The following is a 19,496-nucleotide window of genomic DNA, read 5'->3' as shown; positions in this document are numbered from 1 at the left end:
GGGTACAAGCAGAATATTTCTCATTGCAAAATGTTCCCAGACAAGCTAATTCCTATTCACAATGGTATGGTTTCACTAGTGTGCAATACCCCTCTGTCCCCACTGAGCGGCACTGCAATGCCGAGTCTAGTTCAGGACAGGAGTTTGGTCTTAGCGTCAGGGAAGAAGCCAGCACATATCAACACCCAGGGTCGGCCTCGTCTTCCCGTAAGGAAGCATATAAAGGCCTTAGAACAGGTTATAAACGTAAAAACAATTCCCCGAGCCGGGGATTATGTTACTTATGCGATAAACCCTGTCCCCCGGGCTCCACGCTATGTGCCGCCTGTATTATTAACAAGCGAGGCTTCTCGGAGGTCACGTGTCCGTCTCCCACCGGATACGGAAATAAGCGTACCGGAAACGGAAACGCTCTTTCCTTCGGTGTCCCCGCGCCTTCCGGCCCAGCGTCTAGCGGATACGGAAACGTGCCCGGATACGGAACCTCTCGGTCCCGTCCATCCTCTCCCTCACGGCCCAGTAGTCCCGCTAAAGCGGTACAACCCCAAGGCTTTTCCGTTGCTCAGCAACACGTTAGCACAGTGTGCAGAGCAATGGAAGCGTTGCAATCCGAATCACTGGGTGTTTCGGACAGTGACACGGGGCTACAGACTACAGTTTGCGGAAATACCCTCCCTCTCCAGCAAGGTTATTTACACTCGAGCCCGCGGCTTGAAAGCGGATGCCTTGAGGGAGGAGATAAGCTCACTATTGCGCAAGGGCGCTATAGTGGAGTTATCCCGCGACCAGAGCCGTTTAGGCTTCTGGAGCCGTTATTTTCTGGTACAGAAAAAAGGGGGGGGGCTGCGTCCTATAATGGACTTACGTGCTCTGAACAAGCACTTGAAAAAGTTCAAATTCAGGATGATGACGTCAGAGTCCCTGATGAGATCAGTGAGACAGGGGGATTTCCACTGTTCAGTGGATCTGAAGGACGCTTATCAGCACATCCTCATTTATCCCCCACACAGGAAGTTCCTGCGGTTCGCCTTCGAGGGGCGCCTGTACGAGTACACGGTCCTCCCCTTCGGTCTTTCCCTGAGCCCTCGGGTTTTCGTGAAAGTGACCGAGGCAGCCATTGCTCCACTGAGGCATCAGGGAGTCAGGCTCGCGAACTACATAGACGATTGGATGATTTCCGCCGCCTCCTGCTCAGGAGCGGCGCGCCATACCGATCTGGTGTTGTCACACCTGAAGGCCTTGGGTTTCAACGTCAATTTTGGCAAAAGCATGTTGTCACCCTCCCAGCAGATTTCCTTTATAGGGATATCTCTGGACTCGGCCACAATGTCCGCCCGCCTCTCACCGGAGAGGGTGGACAGGTTTCTGACTTGTCTCAGCTCCTTCCGACTGAACCAGGTGGTCAGGTACAAGGAGTGCATGAAGTTAGCTGGGCTGATTTCATCAGCGGTGCAACTTCTGCGTCTGGGCAGGTTTCACATGAGACCTTTCCAGCGGTGGACACTGGCGCTCAGGATTCCTTCCCTGCAAGGGTACAGGAAGGTGACGGTCAGCCAGGTCTGCATGGACGCTCTGGTCCCATGGAGGGACCAGGCGTTGTTGACGAGTGGGGTCTCCATGGGCGAGGTGATATCACGCAAGGTGATCACCACGGACGCCAGCCGCTCGGGGTGGGGCGCCACCCACGAGGAGCGTTCAGCCAGGGGTCTCTGGACCCCGGCCATGTTGGAGCACCACATCAATTATCTGGAGTTAATGGCGATCTACTTGGCGCTCAAGCATTTCGAATCATTTCCTCGGGGTTGTCATGTTCTGGTCAGGACGGACAACAAGGCGGCCCTGTATTATCTCAACAAACAGGGTGGCCTCTGCTCGCGCACGCTGGATCAGCTGGCGCGCGAGATGACCCTCTGGTGCTTGCCTCGTCTGAGGTCCATCAGAGCCTCCCATGTTCCGGGCCTTCAGAACGGCGGCGCCGATCTGTTGTCCAGGGGGGAGCCTCGCTACGAGGATTGGTCTCTCCACCCTGCGGTGGTGAGGCAGATTTTCTCCAGGTTCGGTCAACCTCGAGTCGATCTCTTTGCCTCCCAGGAGAACGCGAAGTGTCCCCTTTACTTCTCAGTGAGGGGACCTTCTCCTCTGGGGACGGACGCGTTTGCTTACGGATGGCCAGAGGGCCTTCTCTACGCGTTCCCGCCCTTGGAACTGATCCTTCCCACTCTGGAGAGGATCAGATGTTCCAACCGGGAGGTTCTTCTAGTAACACCGTCCAGGGGAGTGTGGAGGTCTCTGATCACCCCACTGCTCTCTCGACCCCCTTGGCGGCTCCCCTTGCACAGGGATCTGCTGCGCCAGGCAGGGGACGAGATCTTCCATCCAGACCCACGGGGCCTAGACCTGTGGGTTTGGCCCGTGAGAGGGAGAACCTGTTAGCAGCAGGCTTCTCACCGACGGTTGTAGCCACTATTCAGAGTGCTAGAGCCCCCTCCACTAGGGCTGTGTACGATGGAAGGTGGAATGCCTTTTTGGACTGGTGTGAGCTACAGGAGCCACCTGTGGTGGCTCACTTAGCTCCGGCCCAGAGGGTGTTAGATTTCCTGCAAGATCGCCTGGACCTTGGTCTGGCGTTCTCTACACTGAGGGGTTATTTAGCGGCTATTGATGCCTGCCACCTGGGGGTGGCAGGTAAAGGCCTTTCTAAAATCCCTGAGGTGGTCCAGTTCATGCATGGTGTTGACCATTTGAGACCTGTGACCAGAGCCTTGTTTCCTGCTTGGAATCTACAAGTGGTTCTTGAGGGCCTTTGCAAGGCACCCTTTGAACCGATTGGGAGGACCTCTTTGAAACATTTAAGTTTCAAGACAGCTCTTTTGCTTGCCTTGTCTACGGCTAAGCGTGTGAGCGACCTTCATGCGCTCTCTGTGAGCCCTGATTGTATGAGGTTTCTCAATAATGACTCCAAGGTTCTTCTTAAACCTCATTTGAGTTTTATTCCTAAGAACCGAGTGATCCCGAAGGAACCTGTGGTTTTGACGGCTTTCCATCCTCCTCCGTTTGCATCAGAGGAGGATAGGCGTCTTCATTGTCTTTGTCCGGTTAGGGCCCTGAAGGCCTACTGTGACAGGACGGTGGACAGCAGGTCTACTTCTCAGCTTTTCGTGGTCATGAATGCCCGTCAGCGAAAGGCGGTGTCCAAACCCACTCTGTCGAGATGGATTGTGGATGCCATTAGGTTGGCTTACACCCGTGCTGGGTCTGAAGTGCCGGAGGCACTTAAGGCCCACAGTACTAGGGGTGTGTCGACCTCTTGGGCTTTGTCCAAAGGTGTCTCCATTGAGGAGATTTGTGCAGCGGTGAATTGGTCTTCGCCGTCCACCTTTGCGACCTACTATCACCTGGATGTTGCGCCTTCTGCTATGGTGCATACGGTTCTGGGTGCTGCTGCCCCGCCTACTGTGTAGTGGGGCGGCTCTCTCCCCTTCCTGGGACAGCATGCTACTGTCTCTAGGATACCTGGGGGGGGGACCCTGAGTCTTTCCCTTATATTACTGTAGTATTATAAGGCGGACCCGTGTCTGCCCTTAGTGCATAAGGCAGGCTTCGGTCTGTCAGGGTCTCTTTTCGAGAGACAGCCGCTGGCCGCCGCGTCCACGTCCATGGACGCGTCCATGGACGCGGGACGCGGCCATGGGACTCACTCGTGGGACGCGGGACGCGACCGTGGGACGAGGCCGTGGGACGAGGCCGTGGGACGAGGCCGTGGGACCGAGGACGTAGGACGCGTTTTTCTGGAACGGCTGGCCGCTCGCGTCCCCGCCCTCGTCGTCCTCGTACATGGACGCTGCCAGGTGTCAGACGCGGGACGCGGAAATGGGACGTGGGACGGGGGACAAGGCCGTGGGACTCACTTGTAGGACGCGGGACGCGGAAATGGGACGTGGGACGGGGGACAAGGCCGTGGGACTCACTTGTAGGACGCGGGACGAGGCTGTGGGAAAGAGCATGTGGGACGCATTTTTCTGGAACGGCTGGCCGCTGGACGCAAAAGTGCTGCTCGCGTCCTTTTGGACGTCTATTGTATGTATTTTTTTTATGGAGAATTCAAATATGACCTTCTTTTTTGGATCAATGTCCGAGGGACAGCGAATGCACACCTGCCGACAACAGCCGCGGCAATGATTCCTATGCCGTGGCAATTATACCTAATCCGTGGCAACGCTGGACACACCGACTATGGAGCTGCGTCAGCCGCTGTTGCCGAACCTATCCCCCCCCCCCACACACACACACGCGCACGTAAGCAAGTGTCCAGCATTGCCACGGATTAGGTATAATTGCCACGGCATAGGAATCATTGCCGCGGCTGTTGTCGGCAGGTGTGCATTCGCTGTCCCTCGGACATTGATCCAAAAAAGAAGGTCATATTTGAATTCTCCATAAAAAAAATACATACAATAGACGTCCAAAAGGACGCGAGCAGCACTTTTGCGTCCAGCGGCCAGCCGTTCCAGAAAAATGCGTCCCACATGCTCTTTCCCACAGCCTCGTCCCGCGTCCTACAAGTGAGTCCCACGGCCTTGTCCCCCGTCCCACGTCCCATTTCCGCGTCCCGCGTCCTACAAGTGAGTCCCACGGCCTTGTCCCCGTCCCACGTCCCATTTCCGCGTCCCGCGTCTGACACCTGGCAGCGTCCATGTACGAGGACGACGAGGGCGGGGACGCGAGCGGCCAGCCGTTCCAGAAAAACGCGTCCTACGTCCTCGGTCCCACGGCCTCGTCCCACGGCCTCGTCCCACGGTCGCGTCCCGCGTCCCACGAGTGAGTCCCATGGCCGCGTCCCGCGTCCATGGACGCGTCCATGGACGCGGGACGCGGCGGCCAACGGCGCTTGCTGTTTTCTGTCTGAACACGCCCAGGCCCTGTGGGTCTGGGTCGGACCAGTCCTGAGAGGGGTCATGTCGGTTGACGAGACCTCCTTCCGGGGGTGGTCGGTGTACACGACGGTTTTGTCGGTTCATGGCTTCTCGGGGAGTTTATGAGTCCCATAGGGGGACCTTGTCTGGAGGTATGATAATAAACGTATAGGTTCCGAACGGAACCCTGTTTATTTAATACCGGAGGACAAGGTCCCCCGAATTAAGCCCCTCGGTTCGCTAGTTGCGGGCAGAGGTGCGGCTTTAGAGGAAGTCATGATAGCCCATAGGGCTTATATACACTCAGGGGCGGTGCCCTCGTTTTGTGATTGACAGCCCTTCCGACAAATGACATTTCTCGTACGGGAGGATATGAGTTTTACTCTGTTGCACCGCCAGATGGCGCTGATATCCCATAGGGGGACCTTGTCCTCCGGTATTAAATAAACAGGGTTCCGTTCGGAACCTATACGTTTGGTGTCAATGGAAGGGGATCTGTGCTGCAGACAAGCATGTAGTGATTAACTTTCACTTGCTCACTGGCTCTTTCTATCCCTCCACGTTTCTCTTTCTATATCTCTGTTTGTTTTTGAGCGGTGCTAACCACTCCTACATCTGGCTTTGGGTGTATGTCCGTTGTCCCTCCATCCGTATGTCCGTATGTCCGTCCGTTCGTCCGTTCGTCTGCAGAGCTTGGCATTGGCCAAGCTTCGTGGGACGCTTCATGCTGGTGTGATTCTTTTCACTCTAAAACACACCATTGTGCTCTCTCTCTCTCGCTCCCATGCACGCTCTCACTCACACACGCACGCACACACACACACACACACACACACACACACACACACACAGACGCACGCACGCACGCACGCACGCACGCACGCACACACACACACACACACACACACACACACACACACACACACACACACACACAGAGTGGTCTCCTCCTCATGGGAAGCTTCATGTTGAATGATAGATGACTCCTACTGAAGAGCTGCTAAATTTAGAGCTCCACTGCACCAACCCACTGCTAAGAACCCAGTGTGCACACACACACACACACACACACACACACACACACACACACACACACACACGCACACACACACACACACACACACACACACACACACACACACACACACATGCGCATGCTAGAAAGTAACTAAGTACATTTACTTCATACTTTACTTAAGTACACAATGTGACTCATTGTGAGCTTTCCTATTTTCAAAAACTAGTTTTACTTGTAACAGAGAATTTCTACATTGTAGTATTGATACTTTTGCTTAAGTAAAAAATGGGAGTACTTTTTTCCACCACTGCATGTGAGTTCATGCACACACACAGATGCACATGCACAAGCATCCTCACACACTACATATTTTTGGCATCTTATGCTTTATTAGATAGGGAAATGTAGAGAGATGAAAACAAGGGCAAAGAGAGGAGAGACATATTAAACAATACAGGAATTGTATTCAAACTTTGGTCCTCACAATGCGTGTGTACGCGCGTGCGTGCACGCTCTGCTCTCTATGTTCTTTGAAGTTGCTTTTGTTTGTGATATTCAGTCTTATTATTTCTGTGAAGTCTCATTGATTGGAGCATGAAAAGACTCTCATAGCTGTTCTGTCCACATCTCTTATGTGCTTGAGTAACCAGACTCCACAGTCCACACATACACAACAACAGCATGCAAAACATATGTGTACACACACACGCACGCACGCATGCACGCACGCACGCACGCACGCACGCACGCACGCACGCACGCACGCACGCACACACACACACACACACACACACACACACACACACACACACACACACACACAAACACACACATAAATTATTTCCTTCAGGACGGGCCGGCACTTCAATGTCCTGGAGAGCCTGGATAAGAGCATTACGACACGCGTGCACACAAGCACATCTTCACACACATGCACGCACGCACGCACGCGCACAGACACCACAGATTTACGGTACACTGAAGCAGCCACTGGATTTCGACATTGATTCGCGGCTATGGAAATGGACTTGTTTGTATTCATGAGGAGAATATTATTGACAGCGGGGATCAATACAAGCAAACAGAGGGATGGGGCAGGGGGGTATGGGGGCACAGGGGGGTTTCAAATAAAGAATGAATGACAAGAGAGATGAAACACCTGGGGCCAGATGTATCTGAGGTGCAAGTAAGTGATGCTAAGCAGAAATCCACACAAAGATCATGATGTTTGATACATACGGCATGGCCCCTGGGCAACAGATGAGTAAATGACAAGGAAGGAAACACACTTTTAAACAGAGATCGAACCAACGGGTTGCATCTGAGATAATGGCCGAATGACCAAGCAGCTCTGATGGAGGGGAAAGGAACTGGTTGGAATAAAATGTTCTTTCCATGCGTTAAGTCCTACTGAGGAATCTCCTCCCCTGTCAGGTGATAAGAAGCGGTTTGCTCACTCTCAGTTCGGGGCTCTCCCCAGGTTGTCAGAGGGAGAGTAGAATCAAGGATTACAGTTTAGGCAATTGGCATTGGGTGAAAAATGGTTATTCAAAATGGTGGATAAAAAAAAGGTTAAACACCTGTGTCATCAGATTATATATAGGCTTATCAGAGGGAACATGCTCATTATCACCATGAACACATCCTCATCGGTATGATACATTTCCTCATATCACTCAATCTGATCATGTTTCTATTGAGGCGTCTGTGCCACTTAATTCACACGTTGATTCACAGAAGAAATCCAGCATTTATTACAAACACCTTGATAAAACCAGTCCTCTATAAGAGAAAGGAAAGAGATCTTTCTCCAAAAGTCTGGGTTTCCATCACTTGTATCTGTCACCCTCTCTGTCTCTGGATGCCATTCGTTCCCCGTTATGTGAGAGCCAAGTGTCTGTTCGCTGTGGAGATGGTGCTGCAGAGCACCATAAATGACATTGTCAAGGACGAGGGCGTGAAGTAGCTTAGTATTACTAGATCTCAGTGCTGCATTTGACACGGTCGACCACAATATCTGTCTAGACAGACTGAAAAACTGTGTGGGACTTTCTGGCACAGCACTACTAAACTTTGAAAGTTAGAATCATATTTAGGGAACAGAGACTATTTTGTATCGCTAATTACACTTCTGTGTGTGTGTGTGTGTGTGTGTGTGTGTGTGTGTGTGTGTGTGTGTGTGTGTGTGTGTGTGTGTGTGTGTGTGTGTATGTGTGTGTGTGTGTGTGTGTGGACAGGGAATTATTACTTTGTGGTGACCTCATGTCCCCACAAAGATAGTACAATTGGAGAAAAAAAACTTGCGGGGACAAATTTTAGTGTCCCACAAGGTATAGGGTTAGGTTTAGGGGTTAGGTTAAGGGTTAGGGTTAGGGTTAGGGTGTGTGTGTGTGTGTGTGTGTGTGTGTGTGTGTGTGTGTGTGTGTGTGTGTGTGTGTGTGTGTGTGTGTGTGTGTGTGTGTGTGTGTGTGTGTGTGTGTGTGTGTGTGTGTGTGTGTGTGTGTGTGTGTGCAGTGTGCTTGTAAAGGTGAGGCCTGGTTCATGATATCCTGTGTGGCCACAAGCTTGGTCATAACTTGGTGACCACCTGGTTACATGGTGACACCAACACACTCCCATCGATGACTGGCTCAACAGAATGACCATGGCTTGGGCATTTTTTTGTTTAAATGCACTGAAAAGAGCTTTGGGATTGAATGTTTTATTGTAATTGACTATATTCACACAGCGGCCATTTTTCATAACATGTCATATGCGTGTGTTGGGAAGAAATGCCGTGGTGACATTATTTCATTAACGTAATAGTGAATATGTTGAATGATATTGCATTGTATTTAGCTGTGTGGCTCTTAATTCTCACATGATGTTCCAGAACAATCTGCATAAACATGACACAGACTCAGACATGACGAACCCCCCCAAAGCTGAGCCTAAAGATGAACAGGACAGGTATTTGGGCGTGATACAGTACATTTAAACACATATTGAGTGACGTGTGTGTGTGTGTGTGTGTGTGTGTGTGTGTGTGTGTGTGTGTGTGTGTGTGTGTGTGTGTGTGTGTGTGTGTGTGTGTGTGTGTGTGTGTGTGTGTGTGTGTGTGTGTGTGTGTGTGTGTGTGTGTGTGTGTGTGTGTGTGTGCGTGCGTGCGTGCGTGCGTGCGTGCGTGCGTGCGTGCGTGCGTGCGTGCGTGCGTGCGTGCGCGCGTGGCGCGCCCGCAGCTGTGTGATTGTGTTTGTGCTACCCATGCACTTGCAGTTTACACACAAGGAATTTCCCAGAATTTCATCACTTTTAAACAAACGCACAAGATACAAATGCAGCATCGCTGTAGTTCAGGCCGGCACAGAAGTGGAGCCTGTCCCACACAACCTCCAGTCACATTCGCCCATGATTTTATATGGTTCAAATACGTTGTCTACTTCCCTTGCATCTTACTCCCTCCCATCGAGGATGCATAGAGGAAACGAGTTGAGGAGAGAGGAAACAAAGAAATGTTGTTCAGAGAAGTGATGTTAAGCATCATCCATCTCTGATGACAACAACACATACGGTATCGTCGTTGTCGGGTGGAAACCTTGTATCTCCAAAACAGTTCGTTTTGTATTTATCATTTTAAAAACGATTTGGTGCGAGGCGTTGTGTGCTTGTAGATCTGCTGTTTTCACTAGTCTTGTGCGACAGTCTACTCTTGTATGATGAAGCAGGGCTTTACTTCATGAAAAAAAACATACAAATTTGAAACTTGGAGATACAAGGTTTCTGCCCGACAGCGACGATATGCTCAGTCCCACACCACCTTCATTAGGCAATTTAGACACATAAGAAACCCTGCTAACTGATGGCAGTGAAAGAACCGTCTTTAGTTATGCCACACAGTTTAATTTGCACTGCTGCAGTTTCATTTCGGCATCACCCAAAGACGTCTACGCCCGTTCACGCGAGCACGCACACATGCGCGCGTAACATTGCCAGCTGCATGGGTTATTAACGTTCAGCTGTTCGGCTTGGAAAGCCTTCCTCGAAGGATACATTCATGTAAGAAGCTACCTGGCGTGAACCTCAAATCGGCGAACGACTTGAACTTCCGGTTCAAGTGAGGATAGAGAAGAGAGAAAACGTTAGGCAAGAGGTGTCACAAGGGGGGGGGGGCGTCAATCTCTTTGATCTTTACGAGTGCCCAACGGCGCGTTTGACGCGTTGTACAGTAAACTATACTGTACTGTAGCTACTGCACTTGGCTACCGCGGTGATGAAACAACTCCATTTCCCAACATGCAGCGCGCAATTACGTCACCCGGACGTGCTGTGTGGCTCGTTGACTTCCTGTTTACCGGCTGCACAAAAATGCTGTTTTCTCCGGATTCTCTTCCTTTTTTCATTTTTTTCTCAAAACGGCAGCCTCTTCTACATGCCGTAACACAAACACTGTGGCTTAGAAATGATAAAAAACGGTCCTGACTGAAAGAAAAGATTTTCGCGAAATAAACAGGACATACTCGGATTACATTTACTTGGATTACTTTTCTCGCCAGTACTCTCGCCGGTAGGTAAAATGACGCGTTGCCATGGGCACCAGCAAATAAGACGTCAGAGATCACGTGGGCATCCGATGTGTTAATTATTTCATACTTTAGCTAGCAGATACACAAGCTCACAGCGCGGCACTGAGTGCCGCGCTGCGAGCTTGTAGGTCTGCTATTTTTGAAAAGTCGTCAAAATGTGTGCAAATCTTTGAATATATGTTTGTTTGTTTGTTTCTTGCTTCTGGGGGGTCCCTGGAACTAAATATTTTGAGATGGGAAACATAGGTTTTTCAAAAAACCTTTTTATTTTAAATATTCAAAGACTTGCACACACAATCTTTCAAAAATAGCAGATCTACAAGCTCGCAGCGCAGCTGTGAGCTTGTATATCTGCTGTTTTTCAGTAGTTAAAGCACAAAATAACGCGTAATAATGCGTTCCCAGTCTAAACGGGTTAAACCCCCTCCCCCCTATGGAGAACGTTCATGAATCCTTGTACCCAGGGCCCATAATTTGGTGCGACGCCCCTGTATAATGTGTAGTGTTTATGGTTCACTTTTCTTTTGCACTTTAAAAGCACCTCTAAAGATTCTTCCAGAACCAACAGTTGTCGCTGAACCAGAAACTGCTTGGTCAGTCTTTTAAGGTTGGGGTTCTGTCTGTTTCCACCACAGCTTCACTCAGAGATTATCAACACACAGATGTGAGGGAGTATGAACTTTTTGGGTCACAAACCACGGGGGTGGCGGAACGCTCCCCCGTCGACCGTGAACCAGACTTGCGTGGTGTGCGTGCCAGGGTTTCCGCTAGGCATTTTTGGGGCCGGCCACCGTGGCCGGCAGGATTATAGTTTACCGGCCAATCAATTAATTTATGTGCCATATTATATTGAACGTCACACGTGTTTGCAGATGAGATACTGTATGTGCATGGTGCACATAATAATTACCCCATTTTATGTGCTGGGCTTCCTTAATTGCTCTTTATCACAGATGCAATTGAAATCTGTTCCTGAGTTAACAAAATAATATCCTTACTACTTATGTTATGTAGTAGTATAAAGAAGTGAATAGGTTAAAGTGGGCGCGCAACACAAGCGAACCGTTTGCGCGCCCTGCCACACAGTAGACTACGTGGCCTACAAATTAATAAGTTAATTGTATTCTATATGATTTTGGCTTCACCGTCTCATGAAACCTTTATATGCAAACACACAACATTTGTTTTGTTTTGTTAATGTTATGTTGGTGCAAGGAAGGTTACTAACTTGCCTCTGTTGCTTTGACCACGATGGGATCACATCCATGCGATCAGAAAGTCATTATAATATCCACGATTCCACAGAGTTCGGGTCCCTTTTTCATTATCGTCTACTCTGGGTCCAGCTTGGTCTAGAACCCCAGTTCTGTTCTGATTATAACACTAGCGCATTAATGTAAGGCTATCAACTTGACGGAGCTGTGAAACGTGATGTGTGCTTCTCCGTAAGGCCGTGTGCTTGTCTAAAATAGCAGACATACAAGCTCACAGCGATGCGCGTTTCGACTTGTTGTGAGCTTGAAGCTCCTATATTTCCAATGCACGTAACATAGAGATGGGATTTATGGCTATTTGAAGTGAGCCGGATCTCTGGGATCCGTTCCTTTCAAAGAGCCGTTCAAAAGACTAGCGTGCTTTTCCCACCACTGTTCAGGAACGGCTCCCTACTGTGAACCGTTCATTTCAAAGAGCCGTTCAAAAGACTTGATTCGTTCGCGAAAGTCCCACCTCTAACAGCGCAGCATGAAGCAGCTCCGCTGTCGTCAGACTCACAGAAGACAGAACATGATACAAATTTAAAATTATGATAGGTTTTAATGGTTGTAGCTTACTACTTTAGACAAATAATTATGTGAATAATAAGATTAAATGATAAAATAGCCTAAGAGGCATTTTCCCAGCCGGCCACGGTGGCCGGTGGACTTTATAATTACCGGCCAATGAAACATTTAACCGGCCAATGGCCGGTAAATACCGGCTAACGGAATCTCTGGTGCGTGCATGTATGTGTGTGCGCGCACGCGCGCGTGTTTATACAATGGATGCGTAAAGGACAGAGATACAGAGAGCAGACGAAGAGACCTTTGTTATTATTACACAAAGAAAGCAAAAAAAAAAAAAAAAATAGCAGGGTGAAGTAAGGGGTCCTCTGCCATGTGATTTATCATATTAATCTGGGCCAAATGGCTGGCCTGAATCCCCTTTCCTCCCTCGCAATCTATCCCCTTATGGCCTTATCCATTCACCTTCCCTCTCTCTTTCTTTCTATTTTTCCTCCTACCTATTTATCTTAGTTTCTGGACAAATAAGCCCCCCCCCACACACACACACATGCGCGTGCGCACGCACGCACGCACACACACACACACACACACACACACACACACACACACACACACACACACACACACACACACACACACACACACACACACACACACACACACACACATACTCTCTCTCTCTCTCTCTCTCTCTCTCTCTCTCTCTCTCTCTCTCTCTCTCTCTCTCTCTCTCTCTCGCTGCCCAAATACTTCTTACGGGGAGAGGTTTGTGGGAGCTGCATCACTGGGCCGTGATTGGTCAAAATCGTTCCTGGTTTCAGGTGGGTCGTCGACTCATCAGAGAGAGAGAATCCTGTGAAGATTTATTGGGCCAGGACCGCCATGTCCACCACCATGACCTAACCCTGTGGGTGGCAAGAGAGGAGAATGGATGGAGGGAAGGGTGTCACATGGGGTCCGTGACCGTATGGAAAGTGGGTGTGTGATGAATGTAGTCAGGGGCGTCACAAGGGGGGGGGGGGGGGGGGGGCAGTGGGACTGAGTTACTAGGGCCCAAGGTGGAGGGGCCTGGAATTATTTTATACTTTAGCTATTGAAAAATAGCACATATACAAGCTCACTGCGAGCTTGTAGATCTGCTATTTTTGAAAAGTCGTGAAAGTTTGTGCAAATCTTTGAATATTATGTATTACTATTTTTTTAAGCGAACAAGTCTAACAAAAATGTTGCTTCTGTGGGGTCCCTGCAACTAAATATTTTGAGATGGGGGTCCTTAGCCAAATACATATCATTTTGGGGGTCCTTCACATGAAAAAGTTTGAGCACCACTGACATAGAAACATAGGTTTTTCAAAAAAAACCTTAGAAGGATTTGAAAAATTCAAAGACTTTTTGTATATCTGCTATTTTTCATTAGTTAAAGTACCCCGGGCCCAGAATTAGGTGCGACACCCCTGAATGTAGTCAGACAGGAGGTGAGATGGTCTGTGATGTTCTCCTCTCTGTGCTGTCTCTTGGTTTGTCTGGTACTCGTATAGTTTGTCTAAACTTAAGCTGAACTCACTTTAGTTTTCTCTTTCATGCCTTTTACTTCTCTTTCTCGCTTATATACCTCTTTCCCTCTCCACACTCCGCCACTACCCTGTGGAACGCTGTTATGTATTTTAAGGGAACATCGAGGCGCAAAGCTATCAGTTCCGGCAGACAGACACAGTTAGTGACCCGTTTGCTCTGCCAGCCTGCGCCAGCCTCGCTCCACCCAGCAGCGATGCAACAACAGACACACACACTCGCGCACACACGCACGCACACACGCACACAGACACACACAGACACACACACACACACACACACACATGCGCACACAGATCCCCAGTGCCAGCACTAGACTACAGCGGCCCACTTTGGACTTACTGCCTCCCATCTGCCTGTGATTCCAAACCAATCACTGCAACACTTTGCTCAGTACACTCTGGTTCCTTCTAAATAGTTGGACAACTGCCGCAATCAATTACTGGTTGGAAAGGGCTCTGTACTGTTCAATCCACCTGCACAAAAAGTAAGGAAACGGTCCATTATATCTACCTTTTAATAATACCAATATGGTATTGCGTTTTATATACTTGTTATCGTTTATTAGTCACCTTTACAACAAAGTACAGCTTGTAAGCTTTGGGCATTCGTGGAATAAGCAACACAGCCAAACGGGTGGGTAGCGCCGACCAAATATTTGCCAAAATGGCCTGTAATACTGTTCTGTTGTTATTCGCCATTGTTGCTTGGAGCATTGAAGATTGCACTCTCCCACAGTAATAAGGACAAGAAAAAACAACAAGATCCATACGCAGCCACAACAGCTTGGCACCTCCTCCTCATGCTGGTCACCAACCTAGCCACATTTTGCTGTGGGATGGCATCCCATTCTTCAACCAGGATTTGTCGCAAGTCAGCCAACATGGTTTTGTTGTACTTGGTCACTCTAGCACGTACAGCTCACCCAAGCTGATCCCACAATTGGGTTGAGGTCTGGACTCACGGCAGGCTATTCCATCCTCTCCACTCCCAAATTCTGGAGGTACTCTCTGATGATCCTGGCTCTGTGGGGACGAGTGTTGTCATCCTAGAGGACAGCATTAGGTCCCAAATTCTGGCAGAACCCATATGCTCAGGTGCGAGGCACATACCTGTGACTGGGCAATGCCAGCAGAACAGCATTACAGGCCATTTTGGCACATTTTTGGTCGGCGCTACCGGCACATTTGGCTGTGTTGCTCATTCCATGAATGCCTGATGCTCACCGGCTGTACGCAGAGTTCGAGTTACGTGGGTGCCAGTGGGGTCTTAGCTCCCATAGTTAAAGTCTGGGACCCCATAGTCAACAACCCCCTTTGGGGTCTCTTTTTTTCTAAGTGTGTTTTTTTTTTTTTTTTTCTTGTTTTTTTTTATTTTTTATGTTCCATTGGAAGAATTTATATTATTTATGTTAACTAGATATACTAAATAAACATGTTAGACAGTAAGACTGAACAATGACATCACACCGTTTAATGCTACTATTCATTTTATTATTATAAATCAGGCGCATTTAATGTGGGGTGTGAGTCTTCCTTTACCGTCCGGGTTATAACACACTCGCTGCAATGGTTCCTACCTTTCCCCCAGGGCCGAGGAGGCCCTGGATGCAGACCTACCCAGCTGCGTGGTCTCGCCATGGCCTGGGCATAGGCTAAGCTAGGAACCACTGCATCGAGTCTTTGCACTTCTAGCCACGGCCCGGACGGCAAAGGAAGGCGGACACGCCGGACAGCAACAAAACAACCAAACAAAACAACGCTGTCTTAGCAAGACTGTAGCCTTAGTGTGCCTGTGCCCGTGACAATGTTTTTTTTAGTAAATAAATATGAACCCGACCCGCCTTGTTTTGAGAAAGAAAAATACCCATTTTAGCCGACTTTATGCTACCAGAACGGGAACTTTTGGCTGGATGGCTCAGAGCTCAGATCATCAGATGGAGGAATTGGGAACTGGAGGCTGAGCAATAATGGTGAGTTAATATGAACAGAAAAGACTGCCTGGAGTTGTCAACATAGCCAATGTGAAGCCCGAATTAATATTGTGAAAGGAAAAATATGATTTAATATAGGAAATACCCGTTTTAGCCGACTTTATATCCGCGAAATACCCGATTTAATATGATTTAATATAGGAAAGTACCCGTTTTAGGCGACTTTATATCCGCAATTACCCGATTTTTTTTCGGCGCCGCCAGAATAGGGCTCCCATAGCTCTGGGGGCATAACTCGATCACTGGCTGTACGTCATTGTAACGGTGACTAATCAACAATAAAAATGGTATAAAACACAAAACGAATTGGTATTATTAACCCTGCAAGACCCGAATTAATTTCTACTGGCCAATAAAAAAAAAAGAAAATGTAATTTTAAAAAATTAATAATGTTTTTGTAAGGTTTTATAGCCATACATCATAAATCATAAATCATCTAATTTACATGTTGGGGATATTTTTCACAATGTTAACATATGCACGTGTTCTAGACATTCTAATGATCACAAAAAAAAATATTACAGGCATTTTACTTATGTTTTAGTGAGGAATAGCTTCAGTTAAAAAGTGAGATGTTGTTCGTCCAGACGCTGGAATTTCAACTTCTTTGGGAGGTGTGAATGTCAGTCTCTGTGGGGGGTATTTACCGGTATATGCAAATATCGTGGCCAATGGCATTGTAATACTAAACAATAGGATTTAATGGTGATGTTAATGTGAAAAAAGAACAGGAAAACTAATTATAACATTTTTTTAAAAATGATTTAAAAAATGTTGCCAAAAAGCAACGCTGGGCCTTGCAGGGTTAAAGGGGAGATATATTGGACTGAAATCAAGTTCTCTTACTTTTTCTGCACGGTTATAGTGCCAAATCTCAACGAAGGTTATATAGCATTACACTACACATACAGAGCAGGTCAAGGACATACAGACCTATAACCTCCATGTCGTTGCCATGCATGGGTGGATGGTCATCTGCTTGGACCGGTTGGGGGTTCCGGAGTACTGAGATGTACAATAAACACCTATAGTAATGGTCCACAGCCACAGTCCATGGAAACCCTTTATGCCTGCAATCATGATCCATGGAAGTCGGGTTATTATATAATATATGTACACAATTTTACACGTATGCATGTGGAAATACCGTAGGCGGGCGTAGACTCTACACTGTTACTGTTGTATCTAAAAGTATTTTCTGATTTATTGAGCAAATTCTTTTATATACTTTTTATTGCAGTGATTTCAATTTATTACATCTCTTATTTCATATTTTATGTCCATCTTTGCAAAAAAAAAAAAAAAAATGTTTTAACAAAAAAAAAAAAATAATATATATATATATATATATATATATATATATATATTGAGCAAGTTAATGGGAAATTTCCTTTTTTTAAATCTCCTGTGGGAATTCTCCTCAGTTACAGCATGGCTCGCTGTGTAAGTACAGCACATACACAGGCTAACATCCACAGGGCTCTGGCGTTACTGCATAACAAAATAAACACATTAACTCAAGCTAACCCACAATCTAACCCAGGAAACTGTAACAGCATGAGTAGTTAGCTGTGTTTCAACAGAGCTCCGGAAACATAGTCGAGTTTATAGGCGTGGTGACTAGCTTCTGGTATCTGGTAGATTCTGGTAGAGGATGACATACTCAAGCTGAAAGTTACGTTTTTTTCCTTATCCAAAACCATTGATCGTTAGATCCATCCATGTTGCTTTGAAAGCATGCACTGCTCCTTATAACACAGGAGATATCAGGAAATATCGAGCAGCGTGCAAGTGGCTGCCAGGAAATAGATGACGTGAAGATGGGTCATACGGTATATAGGGATAGGACGATATGAAAATGTTATATCACGATTATTGTGAGAAAAGAAATCGAGATTTACGATATTATCCTGATAATCCACTATCCTGGGGCGGAACATTTGCAAAAAATAGCAGATCTACAAGCTCACAACACGTCGCGTTTGCGACGCGTTGTGAGTTTGTAGATCGGCTATTTTTTGGAAAAGACATTCGATAGAGTGAAAAAGAGACTATCAAGTATGTATATTATATTAAGTACCTTTTAACAATTATAGAATTATAGAAGTGTTACCGGATATGCAGCTCTGCAAATAAAAAGTGAATTGAATCCAGTGCATGACGGAGGACGATATCACAATAAATTAAATCTTCACAATACGATTATCGTGAGTGTGTTTTTATCACGATAAACGATAATGTCGCTAATCGTCCCATACTTAGTCATATAGGACAAAATGGAAACTCCAACAGTGGGACTTACAAAGTGTGTGGCAGGGATTAAGGCACAGTTAAAGGCTATTGCCAGCCTGGCAGCTGGCACAGTTAGCCCTGCGGCCAATAATGAATGGTAAATGGTGCATTTATATAGCGCCTTTATCCAAGAGATGGTGCATTACATTCACGCATTCACACACATATTCATACACAGATGGCAGAGGAAGCCATGCAAGGCACCAACCTGCTCATCGGGAGCTATTAGGGGTTCAGCTCTCTTGCTCAAGGACACTTCGACAGAAAGTGTCCACAACCATATTCAAGCACTCCCTGGCCCAGTGGGTTTTCCCCCACATGCTTCAAGAGGTCCCTGTGTCAAAGAAAGCTTTCCCAGTTGGCCCGAAGCACTACTGCCCAGTAGCCCTGACCTCGGTGGTGATGAAGTGCTTTGAGAGACTAGTTATAGATTACATGTGCTCCTCTATCCCTGGCACCGTGGACACATTACAGCTGAGTGGGTAGAGAGAGACGTCTGGGAAACAGAAGGTCCCCAGTTTGTGACCCGGTCTATGTGTCAAAGTGTCCCTGAGAAAAATACTTAATCCCTGGCTATAACTGCTTCCCCCGAGTGTGTGTGTGTGTGTGTGTGTGTGTGTGTGTGTGTGTGTGTGTGTGTGTGTGTGTGTGTGTGTGTGTGTGTGTGTGTGTGTGTGTGTGTGTGTGTGTGTGTGTGTGTGTGTGTGTGTGTGTGTGTGTGTGTGTGTGTGTGTGTTTATTCAACATAATGATTCTCCCCCATATTATGCACACCCCCACCTGTCTCTCTTAACCTGTACTATCCTCGTGTATGATTTTACATTCGTTGTATTTATTATTTCCAGTATTATCATTATATCTTATCGTAATTGCTTCGCACTGTGTGCCACATCAGCATTCTGCTGTTTGTACCTTCATGAGTGACAAATGAAACCTCTCCTTTTACATTTTGTGCTAGTTTGTGTGATGAAACCTCTCCTTTTACATTTTGTGCTAGTTTGTGTGTGTGTGTGTGTGTGTGTGTGTGTGTGTGTGTGTGTGTGTGTGTGTGTGTGTGTGTGTGTGTGTGTGTGTGTGTGTGTGTGTGTGTGTGTGTGTGTGTGTGTGTGTGTGTGTGTGTATACGTGCGTGCACCAATTATAAGCTGTTGAAGAGGTCATTTGCCTGTTGACTTTGGGTCTCTGCCGGGAGCTGCTGTATAATTGCTGTTCTAATTAGTCACTTTGTCCAGACGGTAACTCATAGTCACCTTCAAGGATATCTAACCTACACGCACGCATGCACACACGCACGCACACACGGGGGTTGGCAGTGGCTCAGGGGTAGAGTTGCCGTCTTAACACTGAGGGTTCCCAGTTCGA

The 19,496-nt window shown here is 47.5% G+C and overlaps 1 protein-coding gene across 1 annotated transcript in view; it reads left to right on the top strand.

Annotated features, from left to right (window-relative positions):
- LOC308289775 (calsyntenin-2-like) overlaps window positions 1-19,496 on the top strand; it is a gene marked incomplete at both ends in the record, with an annotated part of 308,051 nt that overhangs the window by 255,588 nt on the left and 32,967 nt on the right. The window lies entirely within an intron of this gene.

Source organism: Nannobrachium achirus (assembly GCF_963921795.1).
Source record: "Nannobrachium achirus genome assembly, chromosome: 8".
Classification (NCBI taxonomy): Eukaryota; Metazoa; Chordata; class Actinopteri; order Myctophiformes; family Myctophidae; genus Nannobrachium; species Nannobrachium achirus.
Note: the sequence above shows the minus strand (reverse complement) of the source record. Positions and strands in the feature narration are given on the sequence as shown.